General features: G+C 37.7%; 1 long non-coding RNA gene across 2 annotated transcripts in view; it reads left to right on the top strand.

Moving 5' to 3' along the window:
• LOC139002288 (uncharacterized) overlaps positions 1-24,372 on the top strand; it is a 51,267-nt gene extending 26,895 nt beyond the window's left edge. Inside the window, exons 2-6 of one of the 2 annotated variants that reach the window (XR_011470137.1) lie at positions 13,175-13,347; positions 16,179-16,290; positions 17,349-17,844; positions 21,784-21,874; positions 24,161-24,372. This is a non-coding gene — a long non-coding RNA (uncharacterized lncRNA). Of the gene's footprint in view, positions 1-13,174; positions 13,348-16,178; positions 16,291-17,348; positions 17,845-21,783; positions 21,875-24,108 lie in introns of both variants that reach the window. The other variant, XR_011470136.1, reaches the window with a different exon arrangement.
• Positions 24,373-24,586: the final 214 nt, after the last annotated feature.

Below are 24,586 nucleotides of genomic sequence, written 5' to 3'. Positions count from 1 at the left end.
CCCACTGAGGTGGGTTTCGCTCCTGCCTCCACTGCCCTGCTTGCTTCCCACCCGTCTCCACCGTCCCGCTTGCTTCTCTACAGCTTTGCTCCCTTCTGCAGCACTTGGCTTCCTTCTATGTTGTCTTCAGTCTTCGCTCTGCACCTGCATATGCAAATTAACTGCCACCTTTGTTGGGTTAATTTGCATACTCATCTGATTGGCTGGTAGGCATAGCAGAATGACACCAATTTGTATATTTCTATTTTATTAGTGTAAATATAGATTCTTTCTTTTGAACTGGCATAAATACTAGTACATAAGAGCAATCAGGACTAATATATTTGGTCAGATTGAAATGTTACAAAGGACAAAGAAGAGCAAAGCCAATGTGGCCTGGAGTAGTAGGGAAAGTTTCCTTAAATTGCAATGTATTGTTCCTTATTTATCATTTTAAATTGTTTTCCCAGAGAGGTTCTATTGATGCTTCAATAGCCATTACTTGACACAGTTGTAGTGTAGCTTTGAATGGACAATTAAGGGAGGTGAAGATATCATTGAAGGCAGCTAGATAGGAAACAAAATAAAACTCCCATAAAAATCAACATTGAAAGGGCTACAAGGGAGAGATGAATATAAGACTTTTTTTTTAGAGCCACTTCCTCATTCTCACTACACCCATTGCCTGGATTCCTTTTGGCACTGAGAGTGTTTGGGGTCAAGGCTAATTGTTCATGAATATTGTGTTCTGGTTATACACCTCTTGCCAGAACTGAGAGGAAGTGTTGTTCCCATCAACCAAACAACAATCATGTGCTCTGTGCATGATTGACTAAAACAGTGATCAGAAGTGACACTTTGCTGCAAAATGGCTACGTTGGATCGGAGGAGCGAACATTCCCTTGGTCCCTTTAATCCTCTTTGGGCCAAACAAAATAACCAAACACACATGCACACACAGCTGAAGTGCTTTCAAATGCCGCAGTTTTTGTGGTTTTTCCAAGGGCAGCTTAACACACCATTGTAACGGTGTGGTGGTCGTTACTAAAATGCTGAGGTGCCTGAGCTCCTAACAGGTCTCTCCAAGCCTGCCTTTATTCCTCTCATACCTCTGCATTTCCGTATTGCAGCTCAGGCCTCCTTGTGCAGGTCGCAGGTGTAGGTCAAAGAAGATCACCACTGGGAAATAGGAGAAGGATGAAGGAAATCTTACCATTTCTCAGCTCTTGTGTGTGGAAACCCTTCCCACTCGTTCAGTCAAGAGGCAAATGGGTCAGTCTGTGTCCTTTTATTTGAACTTGATTCTGACAAGTGATTTAGATAAGACAAGGATGGTATTTATTTGAGTAGATATGTCTTTTCTAATGCATACCTATAATAACAGTACATTTAAAACTCAGCATTAGCCTATAAACTGGGTACAGTAGTACCCTATTGCACTCTAGTTGGAAAAAACAACCAGCAAAGAATACCCAGAGAATAAACACGAATTGTGTGATAATTAACTGCTAAGTTGTGAATGAAAGCATAAATAAACAATAATATTGTAATTGTTTTCCCTCCTATGTAAATACTTTTTGAAAATAATTTCATTGGAATTACTATTGAATTCTTAGATTTATTGCTTTCTTCCAAAATGAAAACCATCCAAATTTCAACAGGATTTAGCATCAAGAGCTGTAACAATAAAAAAATAGCAAATTCAAACCTCCGATGAACATACTTCACTAAACAGCATTTTTCTTCATTGTTGGCTTTTGGTTGTTGTTATTTTGGCTAATTTGGTTTGGACAATTGACATTCAATATCTTAAAATTTCTAAACCCCTTTCAGAGTCTCTGAGTGGAAACAGAAAAAGAAAGAAGTGATTCAAACATATTCAAATAATGAAAGTAAAGAAAATCTGAGGAGAAATAAAATCTTTCATAAGCCAGGAAAAGGAGGCAAAAAGGCAAGAGGGTAGAGAGAAACCAACAAGACAAATTTAAAGTAGGAGAGAAAAATAATAAAAGGTATTATGCTGTTACAGAAATATATAAATAAATTAAAATAAACAGCATGTGGGAGTCGCTCCGCACCACCGGTCCGCAGAAGAAAAATAAAATAAAATAAACAGCATGTGGAAATCAAAAGGAAAGGGAGAAATTCTAGTAAAGGGTATTCTCTGTGGTTAAGGAAGAATTGCACAGGAAATAGAAGACCCAGGACCCAGCCTCACCCATTGCTAACTGGTTGTGCGACTTTCAGGATATTGAATCTCACTGCATTTCGCTTCCAACTCTGTAGAATCACTTTTGCCTCAGAGGTGTCAGATCACTTCAACTTTTCAAATTCTTTGAGAAAATGATTTTTGCATCTCCTTGTTTCTTCTTTGTTATAATGAACTTGCTACTGTAGACTGACTGAAAATAGCAAAGTGCTAATTTAATACAACTGCTTTTACAGGATTAAACAGTTAACAACATGGGTAAATGAGTCCTTGTTTCTCTAGATCTAGTTTCCTGTAACTCTTTATAATTTTGCTGAGTGTGTGTCACACTGATACAGCAAGAATGTCTGATTGTGGATTGATATCCCAGAAATACTAAGTATGTCTTCAGTTCTTTCTTACTACAATGAAAGCAATAAAAGAGAGTGAGATTAATTTGTCTGTGATAACTGAAGATCAAATTGAAATTTAGGGCCATACTTATATAAGGACAAAAACATTATTTGATATATTTCTATGTTTATAAATGTATTGCTGCTATTTTGCTTTTAAGTATTTCATTTAGTGTTTCCATTTTAATTATAATTAATGACCAAAATGAGATAATCTATCTAAAATGCTTACTAGAGTGCCTGGTATGTGGTAAATGTTCAATAAATATTAACTTATTATTTTTAACTTGAAAGTGTGTTTGTATTTCACAGCTTTTGTTTTCCATGTAAAATGATAATCTAGCAAAAGGCACATTTATGTATTAGTTGTAAAGATAGAAACCATTAAAATAATAAGGAAACAAGATAGGCAAAAGAAAGGAGACATGAATATATAAATTATGATTAAAAGAAATTTTTGACATGATTTGTTCTACAACCTGCTCTGTCGTTAAATAGTGTCTACACACACACACACACACACACACACACACACACACTTTAGAAATCCACGTCCCCAGCAGGAAGGAATAATTTTTAAGATGGATTAATTAGAGTTTGATTTATCACAAAAAGAAATACCCTTGGAGACTATGTTATTTATTAACATATGTACACTAGTAAAATTGCTCTATGTTTTTGTTCGGAAGGGTATCCCCCCCATTCTGTTCTGAAGAAACTAGCAATGCTTCTTTGTGAACAGAAAGTAGGTATCCAACAGGATCCAGCTTTAAAAATAGTGACAGAAGCCCCTTTAATATATGTGAAGTTTCCATCACAAAGGAGAAGTTGGTGGAGTGAGAATCACACTGGCAAGGAAGATCTTGTTCTGACTGGAAAAAGAGGATGATGACACTTTAGGATGATTTGAGAAAAAGTAGGTGTCCTGATCTTTATTTATGAATTTTGGTCACAAAAAAATGAAGATGTAGTAACCACTAAGGCAGGTGAACATGGCCCAAAGTCATCCCCCAGATTAATGGAAAGTTAGAGTAACAAAAAGCCACCTTTGCCCAGACAATGGTTTCAAAAAGAATTGAACAGATGGAGTATTTCAGAGCTGGGGACACAGAGAAGCCTCAGCACGGTCTCACTGATGGGCTAGTTTAGAGAGAGATAAGCTATTAGAAACTCAAAGTACTTAAAATATTAACACATCAAACCATCAGGAAACTGTGAACACACCAAGTTCTAACGCTCTGCACAAGTGAATGTCAATATATGAAAGAAAAATGAAGCTCAGTCTTAAGGAAGCCCAAATCAATGCTTGATATAGTTGAGAATGGACATGATAAAAGAGCCACATGATACTTTTCTTGATATTTCTTTAAACATTATTGTAGCCCTAGCTGGTTTGGCTCAATAGATAGAGTGTTGGCCTGCCGACTGAAGAGTTCCGGGTTAGATTCCAGGCAAGGGCACAAGCCCAGGTTGCGGGCTCAATCCCCAGTAGGGGGCATACAGGAGGTAGCCAATCAATGATTCTCTCTCATCATTGATGTTGCTATCTCTCCCTCTTCCTTCCTCTCTGAAATCAATAAAAATATATTTAAAAAATATTATTGTGAAGTTTATTCATTTAGTTTATAGTTGAGAGAGTCTTGCATATAACAGGCATTGTGTTGGGTAATAAGAAAATATTGGATGACTTGAAGTTTCCTATCCAAATGGAACTCAAAGTTTTATGGGTTAAAAAAAAAAACACACAATAAATTATTAAAGCACCAGTGATAGGTGTTTCCCACATCCAAGGCAAGTACAGAATACAGTGCAGGTAACAGCCCATACTACGTAGGAAAGATGGAGAAGGCATCTCAAGCAGGAGGGATCTGAATGGGCCTGAAAGATGAGGAGTTTTCTAGGCAGAGAAGAGGGAAGAGAGAGGACATTCCACACAGAAACAGCATCAACAAAATACCAAAGAGGAAAGGGGAGTAGAGACTCTTTGGGGAGAGGTGAAGGGTCTAGAGCAGCCGTGGGCAAACTGTAAGAAATTGGATTGTGTGCTATTCTATTGCTGTTATGTATCCAAACATGAGCATATCTAATCTGTGGTCCCACAGAGTCATAAGTAGATAACCCTAGTCTTGTGGAAATAACCAAAACTGCAGGCTCAATAACTATAAGGAAACAAAAGTTATTCTAGAACTAGATGAGCAATGCAAAATCAATAAAGTGAAAGCAATTCCCACACAATGTCAAATATTGACTAAATCTAGAACCAGATTGATTTTTAAAAAATGCATGGAACAAAAATTTTATTTTATAGCAGGCATTAGGATTAATGAAGATACTGATACTCAGCCCAAACAAAGAAATCTGGCAATAAACATGTAACAAAAGATCTAAATTAGTGATGCACCACTTGTTCTTCTTGCCTCAAACACTACATGGTATGGATGTTACTATATCCTCCTCATCCTTCACAACATGTACATGTACACATGAGTCTTTGTGCACAAGGAATGACACAGAATGTACTACTTTAGACCCAGTGAAGAACATCCAGGTAACTACTTAGCCAGTAAAACTTAAATGAGATCTCTCTTACTTCTATGTCCAAAGGGAAATATCATTGCACCACACTCACAAAACCCATGTGTTTTCTCCATCAGTAAATGCATGTCATATGTCAAAAATAAACTGGCCAAGAAAGTGTAAATAAATGATTCAATACAACCCATGACCAGTACTGGAAAAAATTCAGAGGGTACCACTCAGAGTATAACTCCTACAGACTGTGAATGAGGAACAGCAGGTTTCACATAATGGATGGTATGCGCTGTCAAGAGAATTAGGGGAATGACAGGAAAGCTGGAATGTGGATGGGTGCCATCACATCCTGTGAACTCAGACCCACCCTGACATACTGAGATGCCCTGCTTTAGGGTCTGCCTCCTCCATACAAAACTATAAATGTCCTCAAGGACAAAAAACAGCTCCATATTCACCTTTTTACCTCAATTCCCGACACAACTTAAACACCAAAGAAATCCATTAAGCTGAATCAACGTACAGAACCCACAGGATATGTCAAATACAATGATAAATAGGATATAAATAAAGTACAGCATAGGAAATATAGCCAATAATATTGTAATAACTAAGTGTGGTGTCAGGTAGGTAGCAGAGTTTTTGAGGGGATCATTTTGTAAGTTATATAAATGTCTAACCACTGTGCTGTACACCTGAAACCAATAAAATAGTGAATGTCAACTGTAATTGAAAAAATTTTAAATTTCTTTGAAAAGAACCACGATAAAGAAGGTAAGGAGAGCATAGTATAACCATTCACCATACCTGTGAAATTATTAAACTGACTTCAACAAGTGAGGTATTGTGGTTGACCAAGGAAGCCCAGAGAAGAAATAAGATGAAGCAGTATACTGAGGAGAGACTTTCTCTCAAGCGGAGCACAAAGAGTGTTGGCAGTTACAAGGGGGGTGGGGGAATCAGTAGGGATGGGGACCCTTGCTTCAGCCGTGGTACACAAGGAAATGCCATTCCTTCCACTGTCCAAGGACAGGTTTCTAGGCATCCTTTCCATTAAATTTTGGACTCACCTTTGTGACATTTCCAGTCATTTTCTGAACACAGCTCCTCAGTAGGTCATGGGAAGTGGTCAGCAAATCCCACTGTGCCTGGCACATAGTGGATATCACAAAAATTGTTGAATAACTATATTTAAATTTGTCCTCTCAAACTGGCTAATACATCATAGGCTATCATTAACTGTGGCCGACAACTGGCCACATGTCATTCCAGACTGAGCTCAAGCCAGGGCATAAAAATACTACCAATACTGATAAGAACAACCACCGCCAACATTTGATAGTGCCAGACACTGTTCCAGGTTCTTCATATGCATTAACTTGTTTATTCCTCGTTAATAATCCTATGGATTACTTTTATTATTACCCCAATTTTGTAGAAAACCCCCCTGGTGTTACAAAGGAACCATAGTGCCATTAAAATGGTAGCAATTTAGAAAGGTCGTGATTTTGTGTATAGCTGGTTGTCAGGCTTAATAATTATGCTCTGAGCTCTATAACCTTTGGGAACTAGCCTACTTGATGGAGGGGGAAAATCACCACTATCTTGTCAAGTAGACAGATTTTCACTTCTAGGATTTGGCGTCACAGTCTAGGGAGGGCCAGGATGAATTTAAAACTCACAGAGACAGGACTAGACTAACCAAGTGCTGACTGACACAAGCAAATTTAAACTTCTTCAAGTCATGCATTTAATCCCATTTGGAGTTCAAGAACTTGCAATTACTCGGCTGTATACAGTGACATTTCTAATGCATCATTGAAATTCAGGTCAATTTTTCAAGTGATGTATGAGATTATCCAATTCAATTCAAATATAATTCCATCTACCATGAACACCTTCTCAAGTCGATGAGTTTTCTTTACATCTAGAGAAGAGCCAGAGTGATTAATGAATTACAGTTTTACCAATGTAGTAATTAACATCTCATAAAGAGGTGAAGTACAGGACAGGGTAAGGGGACTCCCCCAGCCTGGTAATTAACCAAAATTTAATTTTCTAGGAAGGTGATGCCACAGCAGGAGGGGAAGATGAGGAGTTAACATATGTAATACTCTTTGTAATACTTTAAGCAATAAAACAACTAAAAAAAATATGAGGAGTTAACCTCCTAAGTTCCATGGAACCAGTGGCTCTTCTGGAACTCTAAACAATGGTGTATGTGCATGTGAGTTTTTTGGGGTGTGTGTGTGTGTGTGTGTGTGTGTGTGTGTGTGTTTATGCAAAGAATGTCCTTATTTTTGTTTAATTGCAGAAGCAGTCAAGAACCAAGAAAAGGTACAGAATCACAGCTATAAGATAATAAGTTTGCCCAGCCAGCGTGTCTCAGTGGTTGAGCATCAACCTATGACCAGGAGGTCACAGTTCGATTCCCAGTCTGGGCACATGCCCAGGATATGAGCATGAACCCCAGTGCTTCTATCTTTCTTTCCCTCTCCCTTCCTCTCCGAAATCAATTATATATATATATATATATATATATATATATATATATATATTAAAGATAGTAAGTTAGAATTAAGAAAATTTCCATAATTTACTAAACTTTCCACACTGAATTGAGGGAATACCAAAAAGTGTTTCATCAAAGAGGTTAAACTGATCTGGTGCTCTTTCCTAAAAAGTAGACATTCATGTTCTAGTGGAATGCATCACAATAACTGGCTAAGAGCCTGGTCCTGATGTTGGATCCTCAGGTTCCAATCCCAGACCCACTTCTTCCCAGTTGTATAAACTGGGAGAAGTTACCTAACATCTCTCTTTCTCAATCTTTTCATCAGCGAAAGGAATAATCTAACAACAGCATCTTCCTCCTGCTGGTGAGATAACACTGTTTACAAAGCCCTTATCCAAGCACCTGGCACTTAAGAAATGTAAGCTATTGTGGTTATGAGTGTATGCAATGTTACATTTAAAATTTTTTTCCAATTTGCAAGGATGCTTTTAGAGATTCCTGAAGGCTTAGCTGTCAGTCATATAAAACCTGACCTCCCTCTATATTTACTTTATGGTTCTTTTAATTATTTTGTTACATACCAACAAGTCAACCATTCATTTGTTTTCCAATGATAACATGTTGTCAGGTTTTTGCCAAGTTTCCTCAAATATGAATTGTGATTTAATTTCAAGTTAAACTTGAAACTCTTGGCACCTACACGCACTTACACTTGGCAAAATAGAACTTCCTATTCTCAAAAGGCTCAAAGAGTTCTTTTGAGTTTTTACAAAACAACATGTGTGTAAGGAATTAGGTAAACCAAAACTACGTACATTTAAAATTTCTCTCAGATCCTTTGTTTTTGATTAAAGGAGAAACATTTCCTAAACATGGAGTTAATTCTCTGAATTTTTAAGGGTGAAATGCATCAAGAAATAAAAAGATAATTAAAATATTTAACCAAAATTGGTTCTTTTGAAAGTGAATTATGGTTTGTCTTAGGATTTATCTGCAGAGAAAGGGAAGAGAATTGTACATGTTCTGGGTTCTCTCATTCCTGAAGAGCTGCTTGCCTTTAAAATGCTGTCCACAGGGACACAGAAAAGCCCCTGTTAGATGGAAGCAGGGAGATTGGCGTCATTAAAAATTTATTGTGCAATTTTTGGGGAAACTTACTTGTTTTTATACTGTCATTAACTAAGCCTCCCCAATGTTTACACTTTTTTGTATTCTTTTGTATTTTGTGAAAATGCCTTTGTATTTAGAAGTTAAGCTGAGGACATGTAGATGAGAAAGCACAATCATTGTAGCACTGAAGCTTCTTTTATCATTTATAAGCCACTGATAACAACTGCAAAATTATACTTGTCTTTTATAGAAACATATTAAACTGAGAGGACAATGAATTATCAAAAAGCTGATTTAAGTTCCATTCTGCATAAATAAGATCGCTTTAGCTCTTGATCATTTCTGGTATGAAAGATTCTAGATTATCCCCAAATAAGCTTCATAGATCTACGTGGATAAAGGAATTCACTAAAAATAAACCTTTAGTCTAACTCCCAGTTCCTAGGCTGAAAACTTTCTTAGCCACTCAAACTTTGGTTTATGGCACCATAAAAATGATCAATATTCACATTCAAATTGGATGTCAAATTGCACTGATTCTGGAACTGGCAGAGCTAGAATACACACCCGCTCCTCTAACTTCATTTTCACCATCATAATCCAAGCCCTTCTCATCTCCTCATGTCTTTACTACTGCAATCCCTTTCTACTTCCCACTTTTTTTCTTCTGTGTACTGTTACATTTCTCATCTGACATTTACAATCACATCTGCCTTTACAGCCCTACATCTTAGGCTATTGCTTAATGGACAGTGGCGTTAGAAGCCAATCTCTTCTCACGGACTGGAGTGAGCACAACACTCCCCTTCCCAGTCTTACATAAAATGCTCCTACTTTATCTGGTCATGTGGTTTGAATGAGAATTATCATACTCTAAGGGACTTTGCCCTCCCCAGTCTCCTAATTCAAGTTTTAGCTGTGTTGTTGTTGTTTGTTTGCCTTTTGCAGCCCAAAGTGTCTCCATTGCATAGACCAGTGGTTCTCAACCTTCCTAATGCTGCGACCCTTTAATACAGTTCCTCATGTTGTGGTGACCCCCCAACCATAAAATTATTTTTGTTGCTACTTCATAACTGTAATTTTGCTACTGTTATGAATCATAATGTAAATATCTGATATGCTATATGTGTTTTCCGATGGTCGTGATCCACAGGTTGAGAACCCTGGCATAGGCTAAACTCCAGTTAGAACAAAACATTCCATTTAAAGCTCAGTTCAGTACCATCTTGTCCAGAAATGACAAGTAAATCAATGCCACTCCCAGCTATGTCTAAGTAATCTGCTCAGGTGTAATAGCTTCTTTACACCTCTCTTGTGACACTCTATAATAATATTAGTATATGTGTCTAACTTTCTCCCTTCTAAGTCATTTGGTAGTAAGACCTTTTCTATAATAAACACCCAATAAATACTTGTTGAATAAATGAATGATTGGCTGGATGAAGAAAACAATTTTTGCAAAGGATTCTCTAAGGCTTTTTGTTTTTCACCCAGATGTTTGGCCGCACAGAAACACTTCCGAAAAGGAAATAAATCAATTGGTAATAAATGGTGTTTGCTCTAAGCTTCCATTCAAGTCATTGTAACCCAATTCATGTCACCACAATGTTCAAGCTGCATGTTTGTGCTTTCCCAACTTTCACAGCCAAACACCTGCAGTTGACCAAGCACACATACCAAAGTATTTTTAACATGACTCAAATGGATCTAGAGAGTTGAAAACTTCCCAACATCCAGCTGAGCACAAACTAAATGTCAGTGTTTTCACAGAGACTGATTTAATAACATAGGAAAACCTGGGATTTCTCTTCTGTTTAGCGACTTTTTCCAATGCTGAACATAAAGGTTTCGGGCCTATTTTTCTTTCTTTCAGTCTGAGAGAAAATGCAACTGACCCCTAGCTACTATAATCTCTCTCACAACCCTTTTCCATTTCAATCAATGATTTCCACTGAACAATGCTACTAAAATTCTTTTTCCCTTTAGAGTGACAGTAAAATCAGCCACATCACTATTTGTCACTTTTAAACTGGGCTCTGTGAATTTCAAAATTCGGGCCAATTTGTACTCAAGGCATCAAAAATATTTCCTCAAATAACTTTATGTTTTAGGACACTGTAAGCTAGCTTTATGTTCTTTAAGATTAACTCTGTAAAATCAATAATACATGGCCAAGTTTATAACCTATATAACTAACACTATTTTATAAGGTTTTTGAGTTTGTTTGTTTGTTTGTTTGCTTGTTTGCTTGTTTGTTAATCCTTGCTCGAGGATATTTTCCCACTGATTTTTACAGAGAGTGGAAGGGAGGATGAGAGACACAGAGAGAAAAACAATGTGAAAGAGACACATCAATTGGTTGCCTCCCACACGTGCCCCAACTGGGGTGGGAATCAAGCCCACAACCGAGGTATGTGCCCTTGACCGGAATCAAAGAACTCTAGACCCTTCAGGCTGTGGGCCGATGCTCTCTCCACTGAGCCAAACCAGTGAGGGCATGTAGTTATTCTTTTGGTGAGCAGAGAGAATAGTATTGCATTTCAGATTTTGAATCCCTTAAGGAAATAAGAGTAAGGAACTCATTATTTATATTGCACCTAGTAAATCAATGTATATGTTTAAAATGTAGTGGGGTCCTAGCCGGTTCGGCTCAGTGGATAGAGCATCCATCTACAGACCAAAGATCCCTGATTCCATTCTGGTCAAGGGCACGTACCTTGGTTGCAGGCTCCTCCCCAGCCCGGGCCCTGGTCAGGGCTCATGCAGGAGGCAACCGATCGATGTTTCCCTCTGTGTTTCCCTCTCTCTTCCATTCTCCCTAAAAAACAATGGAAAAATATCTTTGGGTGAGGAATAACAAAAATATAAATAAATAAACATTAAATGTAGTGGGATTATTAATGACCATATAGTAAATGGAAATAAATATTTTGATCTGGAAAAAGTATATATATTCTCTACTGAGCAAAACTCAAAATCATATAACTTTGCTTATAAGAGGTTTGCATATAAGCATAATCAACACCCACATCTAACTTTGCTCAAAAGCATTAAATGCCTACTATATACATAACATCTCAGTAGGTTTTAAGCAGCATCATATGGTTGCCTTTTCTTTTTCCAGAGGCTATTTACATATTTGGGGAAGGGGGTTGTATTCATAGCCATCATTGTGTAACCTCAACAAGTTCCTTTAGATGTATGTCCTTGGGCTGCCCTTAAAACCAATAGGTAAATGTACTGTATGAAAACGTTCTAAGTTACTTGATCTATGTATTATTGACTTGTATCTAAGACTATACCTACTTCAGGATGGTACTTATGTGGAATGCTTTATCCTATCCTCCAATCTATGACCTACCAGCTTGATAATGAGATTTTAAATTCCTGCCATTGTTATTATTTTAGGTTTTGTGTGTGGGTTTTTTTGTTGTTTGTTTGTTTTTTATTAATTTCAGAGAGGGAGAGAGAAAGAGAAGCATCAATGATGAGAGATCATTGATTGGCTGCCTCTTGCACGCCCCGCACTGGGGATCAATCCAGCAACCCAGGCATGTGCCCTGACCGGGAATCGAACCATGACCTCCTGGTTCATAGGTCAGTGCTCAACCACTGAGCCACACTGGCAAGGGTAGGTTATGTTATTGTTTTCACAGGATGAGTACATTTGACAAACTGAAGGTAAAAAAGAAGTACCAGAAACTTAGAATTCATTTGTAGGAGGTCTTCAAGCTATATGATTGGCAAATTCCTCTCTAATCTTCCACTCGTGGAATTGCATTACAGCTTGCTGTTACCTTCTATTTCTGAGTTTTTCTGTAATATGCAAGTTTCTATTTTTCTCTAATTATGATATTACTAGAGGCCTGGTGCATGGATTCATGCACCAGTGGGGTCCCTCAGTCTGGCTTGCACCCTCTCACAATCCGGTACCCCTCAGGGGATATTGGATTGCCGGTTTCAGCCCTATCCCCTGGCCTGTGGAAAACGGGCCGAAACCAGCAATCTGACATCCCCCAAGGGATGTAGTAGTGTGCAAAGCAGCAGGCAGCCAAGGAGGAGCCTGAGCCTGGGCCAGGGGCCGCGCAGCTCCCGCTCATCCTGGCCCTGCTACTCCTGCAGCTACCAATTGGTAGCACTGCTGCAGAGGCAGGAGAGGCTCACAGCTGGGCTCGCCAGCCATGAGCTCAGTGTCTGGCGCCCAACGGTCAGCTGAGCAGTGCTCCCACTGTGGGAGCGCACTGACCACCAGTGGGCAGCTCCTGCATTGAGTGCCTGCCCCGTGGTGGTCAGTACACGTCATAGTGACTGGTCGACCGGTCATTCGGTCGTTCAGGCTTTTATATATATATATATTCAGGAAGAAAATCCTCGAGTGTAGGAAAGGGATACAGACTACTTTGAACTGTTTTAATGAAAATAATCTTATTTTCCTAGAAATCTTTGGAACTTCTCCCTGAGATCCCACAGAGCTTGGTGCAGCCTGAGTTTCTGGGACTGGCTCTTTCCAGGTTATTTTGCTTGTCCTCAATGCAGTCTGTGCTGCTCCCGGCTGAAATTAGCCGAGCAGATGAAAGCCATCATTCCCTGGACTCCTGGACAAAGATAAGGTAAAAGTGGTAGTCACGGTGTCACTACAATTTGGATTCACAGCATTTAACTTAATATGCATTTATCAAAATATTGTCATGTTGAAGACACTGAATGTGACCTCAGACCTCACTCATTGAAATAAGGCAGAATCTTGCAGAAATATAGATGTCACAACTTTTTGTTTTTGCCAATGGGGAAAGAAGCTGGGAAATGAATTATGGGTTACACTTAAATTTGGCTTTAAGAGATGAGAGGCAGTCTTCATAGCCTTGATAGAAAATATTAAAAAAAAACAAAACAGCAAAAAAAATATTTTTTGGCATTTACCAAGTGCAATAATTTAAGACCGTCAAGTGTTCTTAACAAATTTGAGTTATTACTATTTATGATTATTATCACTTTCTACCTAACATTTGAGTTATTACTCTTTATTATCACTGTTACTTTCTACTTAATTTATTATTACTACCAGAGGCCCGATGCACGAAATTCGTGCAAGAGTAGGCCTTCCTTCCCCCAGCTGCCGGCACCGGCTTCCTTCTGGCATCCAGAACCTGGGCTTCCCTTGCAGTCCAGGCTTCCTCCAGAAGGTAGTTGGGAAGGATGTCCGGTCTAATTAGCATTTTATGCTTTTATTATTATAGATTACTTTATTAAAAAAAACAGTGTTTTTTTTCCCACCTGTGGGAACTTGAGAAATCAGACAACTAACATGTATTGAGCAACTAACCCATGTCAGGCACTATAGTATGGATTCAACATACATCTTTTTGCTTAGAGTAGTACTAAGACTGATCTTGTATGTGTGTTACATGTCATTGAGTCAGCCTGGTAACTCTATGAATGAGTGATGTCCACAATGCCCTATCCTCAATAGACCTGCTCAGCTCCTATAGCTCAAGCCTAAAACCCTTTTATGAAGTCTTTCTACAGTGTATTTATCTAAATCTCAGAGTGAAGCAACCACTCATGATAAACCAACTGACTGAATGAAGTCCTCTAGTTCTTTAGAGAGCAAACAGGCATTTGAAGTTGCTAAAAGCATAACCTGCACATTGGGTACATCTGCACATTGATCAGTGAACTCAGAATATTCATTTCATGCATTCATTTTATATAGCCAACAAAAATAACGTTCTAGAATCATAACTTGTGTATGATTTGGTAGACACTGTTAAAGGTTTTAGCACTGTTTATAATAAAGGGTTCTGAAATTTTAAAAACCTACAGTCTGCATTCTCTTGAGTTTCTAAATTTCCTTTTGTACTCTGAAGTATCATTGCATTTATGTACTACATCTTTCTATTCTTCATTAAGAATATCTTTATTCTTAATGAAGAATAAAAATTATTGCTTTTATTTTGTCCCAGAGACATGGCTTGTTGTACACAACTGACTCTGTCCTTCATTGGAATAATTAATCTTGATCTACTTTTAGCTTTCTGCCATCCCCCCGACCCCCAATTTTGCTTCCAAAGACAGTAGATCCCCTTTCTACCTTAACACACTTAGTGAAGCACTGTTAGTTTTAGACCTGCAAGAAACATTTCAGAAATGTCTTTCTAACTTTGTTTTCTGATAACGTAACTCATCACTGGTTTCAGAGTTAAACCTCATTTGAACACCAACTCCAACATAGACAAGTCAAGTGACCCTACTTTAGGCAAATTTTATGACCCCTCTGACCTCCTTTCTCACCAGCTTCCTGTGAATAGTCGTGTCTACCTCAACACAGAGTTGGAGGGATCAAAACAATGACATACCTAAGGTGCCTACTACCTGTTACCAGCAATTTCAAATGGTTCAGCTAAACAGATGCTGCTTCCACCCTTTCCATGGAAGAGGCTGGCCAAGCAGGGATTTCCAGGGCAATTGACCTCCCTGAGATAAAATGCAATGCATCTCATTCCAAGTCCACAGAAAACAAGGGGAGCAATAACCTTTATGGCTAAGATGGCTAAGATTTTTTTGTCTTTTTTGGCTTTTGTTAGTTTTGGTAGAAAATCAACCAAAAATTGGCTTTGCCTTATCTACTACAGAACTTCCCTAGAGGAATATAAAGTGATTTTCTTTCCGGTTCTTTGGTCATTTTCCAGTTCTCTAAGGGTTATATTTGTTGACATATGCAGTAACATTTTTTCCTTTTTCCCCCTTATGAAAGCCCAGGCCGGAATCCTAATTTCTTGAACACTGGGTGTTTTGTTAAATTCCTATTACAAGTTTTCATCACCCTTGATAAGAAAAGACTTTCAGAAAAGACCATAAAGACCACAGGACCCGACTGTTCACAGATACTACTGTTTCTGAAAGGCAACTGAATAAAAACTGCTGACTTCAAACATTGCCTCGGTTTCTACATCAAGTAACAAAGATATCTTTAAAAGTTTTTTTTTACTCCAACTTCTAGACAGACTTTTTTGCTTTCTTTAACAAAAGCTAACTTCTTTTTTCCTTTACTCTTTCCCAGCGGAGCAAATCCTCATTCTGTTCCTAAAACCCATCAGTTCCCTGCCTCAGGGCAAAAACTCCATTTGACATTAATGGGAACTCCAAATCTGGCTCAGAAATGTGGGGACAAGGCACGGAGATGAGACCATAACCAGGCCATGAAATTTCATATTCATAACCTCAGATTTATTCCTCATGATGTTCAAGTAGAATAATGAAAATATATCAGGATTTCAGCAGCATTCTTATTTTTGCTAGTTTTATCATTAATTTATTTAGAAAGATGATTGTCAGAGATGGAGAGAGGAAGACTACAGAAACTTAAACTAGAGCTACAGATTTATCCAGGAATCCTCTAAAGGATTCAGTCTAATGTTTCCCTCATGTTTTGTTTCCACAGTTTTTCAATCCTTTCTCATCAGGCTCACCCACTGTGTATATCAGATTTTTATGACATTCTGATCAGCTTTTCTGAATCAAAACAAAATTGGCACAGACTATTAATGAAACTAGTAAGTCACATCAATTCTCATAAATGTCTTTTAATCACGGGTAATCTTGGTTAAATTCCTGTTCTTTTTATATTTAAAACTCAGGAGTAATAATTATTGTTTAACTACAAAAGATTTGTGTCCACACTAGTTATAGTTTATTTAAGCTTTTACAGGGAAAATTTGGGGGGAATTATCATTCCTTTTCAATATCTTGAAATGAAAATTTATCTGTGGCCACCTAGCAATGATTTCTACCTACCAAATGTTACTAATGGATACTGCTGGATCAATATGAATGGTTTCCTTTTTTTCTCTTTTCTTACACCTCTTTATTCTCTGAATTTTCTAAATTTTACATAATAAGCATGTACTCTTCTAGTATAAATTTAAAATATTTTACTGTAATGTGGTATTAGCTAACTTTCTCCAAGGCCAAGTTCCTCACAGATTTGTGGAGGAGGTATGTTCTGAACAAGATTTTGAATGGAGGTAGTGTTGTCACTTGGAGGAAGTGAGTAAAAGAGGAGCAATGTTCAGAGAGCAGTGACAAGGATTATTTCACCGGATATACCATCTGTGTGGTTAGAACTTACGAAAATTTGCATCCACTACAATTTTCCCAGCAAGGATAATGCAAAAGCAAGTTTGTATTTCATAATGGTGATTCCTTGTAGCAAATGTTTGCATGATTTACATAGTTGGCTAATTTATTCTCTTTGATTGATTACTGATTACTATTCTGTCTAGTTCATTGGCTTTCATACTTTTCTGTTCATAAACCACTGTAAGAAATATATTTTAAATGACAACTCAGTATACACATGTGCACACCATTCACATCACATCAACTTTAATATCTACATTTATATTAGAACTCCTATCTATAGCTATCTAAAAGAAAATCGTGTATTACAATACCTACTCTTGTAACTATTCTATTCTATTCCATTTTTTTAAAAAAATACTGGTAATGACTTACTAAATCAATTCTATTATTCCTGGATAGGTGGTCATAGTTTAAAAACTACTAGTTTGGTACACTCTTTTTTTAATATTTTATTGATTTTTTTTTACAGAGTGGAAGGGAGAGCGATAGAGTTAGAAACATCGATGAGTGAGAAACATCAACCAGCCACCTCCTGCACCCCCCCCACTCCCCCTCCCCTACCCAACCACCCCCACTGGGGATGTGCCCACAGCCAAGGTACCTGCCCTTGATCAGAATTGAACCTCGGGCCCTTCAGTCTGCAGGCCGATGCTCTATCCACTGAGCCAAACCGGTCAGGGCAGTTTGGTACACTCTTAAGTGACAAAGTCTCCATTGCCTGAAAGAAGAAATTTAGCAAATTATATTACAGGAGTCTTGGCTTAATCTGAAAATCCCCAGGCTTGTGGAAATATAAAAGACCAACAATGTTCTAGAAACAGAATCATCAGGACTTTTTTATGGACTTTCTGACGGAGGCAAGAAAGAACTGAAGATGACTCTGGCGTTATGTGCCTAAAGGATCTGAGAGTCCAGTCACCCTGTGGACAATGTTGGAAACACCAGAAATGGATAATGATTTTCAGGTATGATGTGGTCTTTTGCTTGTTCTTTGAGACCAAAATTTTTCATCCATTTCAAAATGATCAAACTTCTCAATCTGTCATCTGGCCTGTTTTACTTTTTATTACTTTTATGTCTTTTATTCTCCATTAATTTATAACCATGATTTCTACTTCCTTCTTCACTTGCTACATTACTGAGTGTGGTATTCTGCCAGGATATAAGTGCCAGACATGTTAAAAAACTAACTGATTTACTGAAATATGATTTTCTAAAAAGTCGAGTGTATGCAATTCTCTCCTCCTTATTCTCCACCTCTCAGGGACAAAAGGGCATATTCTCTACTTGAAAGAGGGGTCTGACCTAAGTAAGATGAAACTTAGTTCAAATCCCAGCTCCTGACACTTACTAGTCTTGCAAACTTGGAGAAGGGCATAACTCCTTGATTAGTCAGAATGTTTATAGTAACAGTGACAGAATGCCAAATCAACCTGGTCTGAGCAAAAAAGGAAATTGTTGGCTCACATGACTGAGTCATTATCTGGTAAATATTGACTCTGGGAATCTAAGGCTCCTTCTGCCAGTCCTCTTTTCGCCTCCGTTGGCTTTATTCTCCATTTCACAACATCTCTCTTTGGAAAAAAGATCTCTAACAACTCCGAAGTTACATTCTACAACCTAACCGGGGAAAGAGAATTGCTTTCCCAATTATTCCAGAAAAATGCTCTGAAGCTAATGCTCATTGGTTTTAATTTGCCTGAGTTGGGTCATATTCCCATCCTTGAACCGAACTCTGTGGCAGAGGTCCACTGCCCTCTATGCTAAGCCTGGAATAGGGACCCACCCCTAGAGCAGAGGGGGCCCAACCATCTGAACCACATGGGTGGAGAGAAAGAGTTCTCCAAAGGAAAATTAGGATATACATACAAGGAGAAGAAGAGGCAAAAAATAACAGATGACCATTTTATCTCTTTATATCTAAAAGCCTTAGCTCTCCAGTATCTAAAATATGAATAATATTGCATAAAGTTAGGGTGAGGATTAGAAATAGCAAGCAGGTAAAGACCATGGCAAAAGAATAGGTACTCAATGAGGGAACAAATGACAAATGATAAGTTAAATGAGGTAAAATGGTAACCATAGGTGAATCTGGGTAAAAGGATACACTTTCCTTTTAATATTTTAGTGTTTTTCTACTTTTTAAAGTTTGAAATCATTTCCATATAAGAAGCTTTTTTTAAAATCGTAGTTTCTCAGTAACTATCATTTATACCTCTCCCAAGCCTGGCTGAACAATATTGATGGTCATGAGAACTTTTTAATGATGGCATTGCTTTTGGTCCTTCTAAATGTGTTAGAATCTTATGCTACTAACAAAGGCAATTTAGTACAGATATTGGGAGCCAGTGTATTTAAGCAGGCAATTTTTTTAAAAATTCACTAAGTGAAGCTAGAGATACCATTCAATCAAAATTTGTTATCAGGTATCGTAAATATTATAAAATACCAATTTGGGAAAATTCTATTGATCACCAGAGATTCCCAGAGCTCCCTTGGAAAGTGGTATTACTGTAGATGTCAGGCTCATGGTATTAAATGTATAAACCTAATCAGCTACTCAGTGATAGGAGAGTAAGTGAGAAATAAAGACCTGAGGGGTATTTTCAGGATAGAGGAGCAGGAATTTGCCATTCTTTCTCAAGACAGAAAGATAAGGAATAGAAAATGTCTAGGGACAACCAGAATCCACTTAGGAATTTTAAAAAATCACTTACATATGAATTTACAAAAAAAGGAAAAATTTCTAAGAGTCATAAAATGATAACTAAAATACTGTCTGAAATCTTGATTTGCCTCTGGAGTCAAGAATTTATGGTGCATCACCTAATCAGATGTGGTTTGTGTTTCATGATGTGAACAGTTCTGGAATATCCCTTCTCGCTGAGGAATTAATGGCTGAATCCTCAGAGCTGAGAGAGGCAAGCTATCCAAATCTTGAGATCATCAGATTCACCAGCCTATACTGAGGAGTCCATTTTCTCTTAATTGAAATCCAAATCGCCCTAGCTGGTTTGGCTCAGTAGATAGAGCGTTGGCCTGCAGACTGAAGGGTTCCCTGTTTGATTCCGGTCAAGGGCACATGCCTGGATTGCAGGCTCAATCCCCAGTAGGGGGCGTGCAGGAGGCAGCTGATCAATGGTTCTATCTCATCAGTGATGTTTCTATCTCTCTCTCCCTCTCCCTTCTTCTCTGAAATCAATAAAAATATATTTTAAAAAAAGAAAGAAAGAAACCCAAATCACCATTACGGACCCTGGAAAATATGGCTGCATTTACAATGAAATTTGAGTGACTTGCATAAAAGTGGGACTAGGGATACAATGTTTACATTCTCAAGTGAAAAAATTTGTCAGTTCACTTTTCACACTATTTAGCCCACGAAGGGGAAGAAGGGAAATGTGGAAATGGGCATATAGAAACAAGAAGGGGGGAAAAAACAAAAATAGAGAGTGAAAGGAAAAGAAGGTAACACCAGAGTTTATATTGACTTATTTTCATTTTTTTTTTCCTTGGGCTAAACTGACCAAAAGTTAAGGCTTTTGAAGGAAAAGCAAGGACCCATATATCTGAATGCCATACGTACTTAGTCCAGAAGAGAGCATTTAGTTTAGATGGGTCCAGTTCCTGTTTTATAAGTGGGAAAATTGAGGCTTAAAGCTGTTAAGTAATGTGGCTATCATTGTGCCTACAAGAATGACAACTCTAAGGCAAGGACTTCACTTTTCTGGATTATAAGGAAAAGTATTTCCTTAGAAAAAATCCATAATTCAGCACAGGTGCACAGATAAAAACAAATGAACCCTTAGATCACCACAGAGCCAAAGTGTTTTTTTGCTTAAGAATTCTGTGGCTCACCCATTCTTAGTTTACCTTATTTATTACAACATATCAGCAATGGATTGTGAGCATTTATTTCCAGATTCTTCCTGAATGAAGGCCAGGGATAAATAAAAGGAACTGGGTAGCAGAAGGAGTTACTCCTTCTAGAGAAAATTCAACGTAAGATTTCCCTTTTAAGTTCCAGAGATATTGATTACTTTAAGCAGGTTATTTTTTAAGAAAACAAAAGACTCAAGAACCTTTGAACCTCCCGCTTTACCTGCCTAAACGAATTTAAAGAGAAAAACCTGCTTAAAGAAAGGGAGCTAGTAGTATCATAAGTGAACTGAGTGTGGCAGACAGAGAGGAACCTGCAAAGTCTGTTAAGACTTCCCTCTGTGTGTCATTGTTTCTGGATGTACCATCAAGAATTTGTTTACAGAAGTTTGCTCTTTCTCACCTACCTTTACTTTCTCTTTGAAATGCCCCACCTCTGCCCTCCTCTCCTTAGTCCAGAACAACATTTAAACCTCAACTGCCCATATTGTCTTTGGAATCCATATTCTTAGGGCACTCTCATATGTACATATGTAAAAAAATTGGTTCTTTTCTCCTGTTAATCTGTCTCATGCCAATTTGATTATTAGACCAGCCAGAAGAACTTAGAAGGGTAGACGTAAAGTTATTTTTCCTCCTCTACAACATAAAAGATTTTTGTGTAGTGTTGTCATGCACAGTGTATATTTGTTGGGCTATGGTTATCTGCATTTGTTCCTCTTGATTTGGTGACACATTCTCATTTCATTGATGTGCGCCAAGATCATCTATCCAAGTGCCTCTAGTCAGGTGGTAGGCCCATGACTCAAGCTGAGCCAATTGGATTCTCCCTTGAAGGTCTTTAAATCTTGAGTCAAAATGCAAAGGCCTAGAGATATTCAATTTTAGGGTAGAAGAGATTGTCCACAATTTCCTACCACTTGGACTCCTAATTCCTATCTTTCCCTGAGTTTATACCTTCCCCTTTTGTTCAGTAGAGTTGGCCATTATCATTTTAATTTATGTCTTTTCTGTTTAAATTTCAGCTCTTACCTTGCTCAGAGCTCAAGACCTACCATGTTACCTGTACTTAGAAGACCTTCAGTGAATATTTTTGGAATGACTGCTATAATCAAGGTAAATATTGGCTACCATTGAAACACATAGGTTGATCACCTCACATGGTCTTGAGGTACATGTAGAGAAGACTTTACCAGAGGAACATGATTGAATGTCATCTTTTTACCTCCCACAGAGACTTTTACAGAGTCAATGCTCAATAAATGTTTGAATCAAAACGATGAAATCCTATAACTATAAATAGAATTTCATGGAAACTGAAATTGATAAATTCTACTAATGGTGTTTTACAACCTTCTAAGATTTGTTGTAAAGTATGTAATAGGCCAACACAGACTGGAAAAATTAAATCTTGCCCAAGTTGGTAATTTTCATCTCCCTTTCCTTTTGTCATTGAGAAATGTTACCATCTTTTGAGAGCAACAGAGCTGAGTTTTTCTCATCCAGGCCTGAGGAATAACAAACAGACCTGCCTTTCTTTGAATGCCAGAGACAGTAACAGGAAAAGCTAGGGAAAATTCTCAGGAGGAAATGCTAATTTGACCCCTCTCCACAAAATGTTAACACTTGACAGCTCTATGTTTTATGAGTCTGACACCAAGTTATTATCAGAGTAAAGGAAGCCTTTTGAGTTATAAACAGGGTTTGACTTTCTTTGAAAAAAGCCTACATGGGCCCAGAAACTGAAAATGTTTACTGGGCCTATGTAAGGTTTGGATCACTCTGACAATGTAATTTTTTGCCCATAACCTTTATAGTCTTTGCTTCTGGGCCTAAAAGAACATATTTTCTTCGTTTATTACCAAAGGTGAAGAATTGGGAAAACTGTATTGATGAAAAATATATAAAGAAAAACTTAAGAGTAGAATATTGTCAACAGTCTGCCACTTTAGGATTGTGCAAATAGATTAGAATAGTATGTTGAACCCAAGCAATAAACGTCTATTAAAACCATTTCTATTCTACTTAGATTTTTAGGTGTTACTGGCATTGATCTGGTTATATACTCTTCTACTAAGGTGTTCAAAGGAAGTTTTAGATAATTCGAAACACACTTTAGTGTGAATAAAGTCAGTCCCAAGATTTTGTCATTTGGGACAAATGACATGATAGTGCATGTCAATTATAGGACCAAATGGTTGAATAACAGTCAAAAAATGTGAGTTTGAGTTGCATATTGTTTGCCAGCTGTAAAAATTTTTAATCTCTGAGTTTTGGTTTCTTCATCTCTAAAAATATAATAGTAATTTTTATGGGGATCTTATGAGGATTAAGTAGAATAATATATATTAAAGCATTTTGTCTACTCTAAGGGACTATTCAGCAGATGATGATGATGTTGGTGATGATGAACTAAAAGCAGGGGGAAAAATCACTTTAAAACAAAAGTGTCTTCACAAATAGGGCAAAAGATTTCAACCCACATGAAAGTCTACAGAGAACTCTGCATCTTTGCTGAGAATCTTCACTGTGCCTTTTCCCGTCCAAATTTGTCTTCTTATAACTTCTGAGTGAGGATTTGAAGCAGTTGATAGACATGGTTTCTATGTTGTTCTTGCCCATAGATCTTAATATGGTACTATGAATCACTTAATTTAAAATGATGCCAATCATTGGTCACAATAATGATAACGAGGAGTTTTTTTCCAGATATCTGCTTACCTCTCAATCAACTAAAGGTTAATTTTAAAACATTTGGTAATTTTATATGTCTGATCTTCTCAGAGTAAAGAATATGGTCTTTAAGACCTGGATTTCAGCCCTAGCTCTGCCACTTACTGGTCATGTGACCTTGAAATAAGTTAACTGAGCTTAAGAGTTCTCATTTGAAATGGGGATAGTTACATCTTTTTAAAAAGGTCATTGTAAGACATACATGGCATGACATATGTAAAGTGCTTAATAGCATCCAGTACTTGGTGGGCGACAAATAATTAATAACTGCTGTCAACCCTAATACAACTCTTCAGAATTTGCATAGTGGACCGTAACTATTACAAGGGCAGGATTCCTCCTGAGACTTCCATAACTTCCTGGAAATGGGAGGCCAGCAATTCTCTGGAAACTGCTGAAATGTTTGCTTCCAGATCTGATGAATTCCAGGACTTGTGAAAGATGCAGAAGTGAAACCATTAACTAACATCTGCAAAAATCATTGTATATGGATGGGTAAAAATTTTGAGCCAGTTCTCATTGGATTCCAACCATATTCCAGTTCTTCATGTGTAATTTCTACTTCTTTTTTGTACTTTTCTTTGGACTTGGTTCATATCTTCTTCTGTTAATGTCAGTGAATTCCACTATGGCCTCATGAACAAACTTGTTCTCCTGTGTTGTGCGTAGAAGTTGAAGACTTGATTATGAAGGGACAAATGCAACTATAATTAGAAGAAGCTACATCTTATGTGACTTCACAGCTGGAAGGAATGTGTGACTCTGTGGTAAATTCTTCTTTTTCCCATTTGTTTGTCAGCTGTTTGGTCTATTGAAAGCTGGAAAGGATACCCTCTCGTTTTCCTCTTGATCCTGTGCATTGGTCCTTCAGTTCTAAAATAAACACATGATTCTCATCATAAGAAAACAAAATTGTGTAACTATGTATGGTGTTAGATGTTAACTAGACTCATTGTGGTGATCATTTCACAAGATATACAAATATTAAGTTACTAGAGTCCTGGTGCATGAAATTCATGCATGGGGGGAGGGGGAGAGGGCGGTGTGTTCCTCAGCCAGGCCTGCACCCTCTCCAATCTGGGACCCCTAGAGGGA

Source organism: Myotis yumanensis, unplaced genomic scaffold (assembly GCF_028538775.1).
Source record: "Myotis yumanensis isolate MYYU_CA2020_CCGP unplaced genomic scaffold, mMyoYum1.0.hap1 SCAF_2, whole genome shotgun sequence".
Taxonomy (NCBI): Eukaryota; Metazoa; Chordata; class Mammalia; order Chiroptera; family Vespertilionidae; genus Myotis; species Myotis yumanensis.
Note: the sequence above shows the minus strand (reverse complement) of the source record. Positions and strands in the feature narration are given on the sequence as shown.